We start from the raw sequence: 3,588 nt of genomic DNA on the forward strand, positions 1-3,588 counted from the left end.
TAAAATTTTCTATGCCCTTTGCTAAATAGTTTCCTCCTTTTTTGCAGTCATTCATTTATCTGCCCGGCTGATGGCCCCGCAACTTTTCCCTGCGCTTCTGATGTCCCAGCTGGGCTTAGCACCTTAACCTGTGTGTGGGTGACAGCGGTCCCCTCTCCGTAGATCTCTATGGACTGCCTTCCTTGAGGGTAGGGGGTAGACCACCTTCTCCAGGAGGTACGTAACTCCAGCCTGGTTTCTGTGCTGCAGCAGGGTGAGCACCGCAGGGAGGAGGCCAGTCCGGCTGGGCACCATGCTGCAGGAAGGCTGCTGCGCCCTTTGCGGTGAGTGGAGCTGGGTCTCCTGGTCTGTCATACGTCCAGGGAAAGAAAGGTCTGGCATGTCCCAAGGTGGAAGGAAAGGGATGTCCTACACTGCTAGCAGTTTGCTGGGACATGACCCTCTCCAGGAGCACGGGGCTCACCCTCAGGTTCACCATTTACTTGTCCTCCCCTTCCCAGGCTGTGCTCACCTGCCTGTTGTCCTACTGAGAACGGCCCGTAAGCCCCAAATTCCCCTGCCATGCACACAGACACCCACCTGAGAAGGGTTTCTACGTCCAGAGTCCCTGACAACCAGTGCAGAGCCCCACATGCTGCTGGGCTGTACTGGTTCTGTCCTACCCTGCAGGCTTCCCTGCAAGGAGCAGGAGCCCATGCTTTTTATTGGAGGGCAACAGGATGCCCTGGGGATCTGGGAGGTAGGGAAGACATCCTTCTGCTGCCTTCAGCTGAGACATGGAACATTTTCTCCACTACATCAAGTGCTGGAGGAGGCAGAATAAATCAAGGCTGCAAAATGTGCAATGCATTGGGGCAGCTGGATGCTGAGCAAAGAGCCAAGCCCCAGCAGGACGGGCTCCCAGCACTGCCAGTGTTGGACTCTGATCTCCTGAACCTCATGGGTGGCAGGCAGGATTGTATGTGCTGCATGGCATTTGATTTTGGCTGGGTTTTGTCTTTTCACCACAACCATATTAAAGGAGGACTGTTGAAGATACATATTGGGTACCTAAGAGTGAAAATGGTGAGACTGAGATGGTTTTAGCTCCTGGAAGCACTGATCTCTGCCCCAGATCAGTTCCCAGCAAGGATGAACCTTTGCAAGTGCAGTTGAACATCTCAGCTGAGCTGCTTCATGCTGGGAGGGCCTTTTGCAGATGCCGCTTTGCGATATACATGTACCCTCAGGACCCTGGCTTTGGGTGCCGTGTGTGGTTTCCCACAAAGTCATGAAAGTTTTCCGTGGCAGGGAGCTGGCACCTTTCCAGGATGGTCACAGCAGCAGCAGGCACAGCCCAGGCTTGCCCCTTCCCCACCTCGTTTCTGTCCTTTTGGAACCCTAATGCTGATACTTGCGGGTTCAGGGGCCGAGGGCATTTCTGCTGCCCAGGCAAGGATCACAGCTGCTGTGCTGGGTGAGGAAGCTCCATAGCAGACCTGTGGCGGCAACCAAAAGGAAGGAGTCACATTAGGGCACCGCTGCAGAGGCCAGCGTGCAGGCAGAGCGGTCCTGGCCACCACACCAGGGGATTGCAGTGACTGCGAGCTAAGCCTTTGCTACAGCCCAAGGCCATCAGAGAGCTGGGTAAGGTGACAGCTAGAACTCCTGATGCCTTCAGCTCCCCATCGCTGCAGAAACATTGAGGTCTGGTGTCCCTGAGTACCTTCTCCAGCACTAAATAAAAGGTTTTTTTGCCAGGGCACGAAGTCGCCCATCAGCAGGAGGCAGCACCCTGGACTGGCCGTTCCCACCATGAGCCGCTTCGGCTTTTCATCAGGAGCAAGCAATGCGTTTGCAGAATGGTGACAGCTTTCTGGAGTCCTCTAAAGTCATAAATACCGGTCCCTGGCCACTTGCCAGCAGCTGTGCCAGGCCTCACAGCACGTTCCTCTCAGCATTGGCGTGGGACATATGCCCTGCTTGCTTTCATCTTCGGGCGTGACTCAAGTTTCTTAGTTTTCTCTTTGAAGTCAAGGGGACCTTCCTTTGGGAAATGATTTTTGGTGTCTGTTCCTGGGCTCTGTTTTTGCCACATCCTGAGAGCATCTCAAGGGGCTATCTTGAATTGCAGGGGGGAGAAGGAAGCTCCTGCCAGAGGAGGGTGCATTTTTCCCCTCCTCTCTGCCCTGTGCTGTGCATCGCAGCCCGGACCGCAGCTCGAGCAGCAGACCCGCCTCAGCTCTGCATGCTGCTGGCACACCTGGCACGCACACACACACGCTGCGATCACACCGCTCATCAGCCGCAGCTAAGCCCTGTTAATGCCTTGTGGACATGCTGTTGCTGGGGTTACCGTATACATATTGCACAACCTCCGAAACACTTCCCTCTGTTTTGTAGCAACTTGCGCTAGAGAAGCAGCGTTCCCGCATAACCTCATCCCACCCCAGATGCAGCCGAGCCAGTGACTCATTCCTGAAACAAGATGACTCTGGGGAGCCTGCAGTGCCCGGTCCCGAGGGAGGCGAGAGGCAAAGAGGACGGAGGGTGAGCGCAGAGGGTGCTCCGAGGTTATGCTTGTGCTCTTGTGCAAGCTCTGAGCTGCACCCTGGAGCAGTCACAGCACTCCAGGACTCAGTGAAGGTAGGGAGACAGGCATGGTCCTAGCAGGGACAAGCCCGGCATCTGAAGCCATGTCTCAGTGACTCTGAGCTGTGAGCTTCGGTGTGTCTTGGGTAGGCGCTGGAGTTATGCGGCTCATTAAGCTCCCCAGGGCAGGAGACAGCCTGGGAACATCCTGACCTTCACTGGAAATCACAAGAAGGGAAAGGTCCCTGGGGAGCTGAGCGCTGAGCCGTGTCCGTGTTCCTCCACCACATCACAAGACCTGTGCAACCTCCTCCTCAGCTCCTGCCCGCGCCACGGGCTCCGGACCAAGTCACAGCCTCCTCCTGGGCTTCCTTTTCCGGGCTGCATGAGGAACAGCGGGAGCCGGCCAAGGACCGTGCTCCGTCCCAACAGGGCTGTCATGGTGACCACAAATGCACAACAAACCCCAGCCCTTAGGAACCGAAACCTGACCTGCTCAACCTGACCCCGTGGGGCAACTCGCCAGCCCTGGCTTGGTGCCCCCTGTTCACCTCACTCTCCCCATGTGCCACCCCTTGGCTCTGCAGCCCCCGGGGCCGGCTGGAGCTCTGGCAGAAGAGCTGTGGACGTGCCCAGCCCCGGCTGGAGCTCCTGCCTGCTGCCAGCTTGGTGAATCTGGGCCCTTGTGCTGCCTGCTGCTGCCAAGCCCTGCCAGAGCTGCTGCAGGCTGGATGCTCCAGCCGGCATTACCTGGGCTCCTCTTCTGGAGCTGTCAGCTGGAAGCAGAGCCAAAGACACCTGCTTTGGTGGGGAGTTGCAGGGCAAGCTAAGGACAAGGCTGAACCTTCAGCAAGACTTGACCACCCTCCTCAATATGGCAGCCCCAATTATTGCTCCCTCCGTAAAGCAGAGAGCAGGCGAGCAGCTCTTCCTCACTTTCTGTGGGGTGGGATGACAGCCCTAGGTGCTTGCAGGCCTGGGTGGAGGCTGGTTTAAATTCCCACTTCACAGCCAGCC

Source organism: Nipponia nippon, unplaced genomic scaffold (assembly GCF_047370975.1).
Source record: "Nipponia nippon isolate SJK-2023a ecotype South Korea unplaced genomic scaffold, ASM4737097v1 scaffold_7, whole genome shotgun sequence".
NCBI classification, from domain to species: Eukaryota; Metazoa; Chordata; class Aves; order Pelecaniformes; family Threskiornithidae; genus Nipponia; species Nipponia nippon.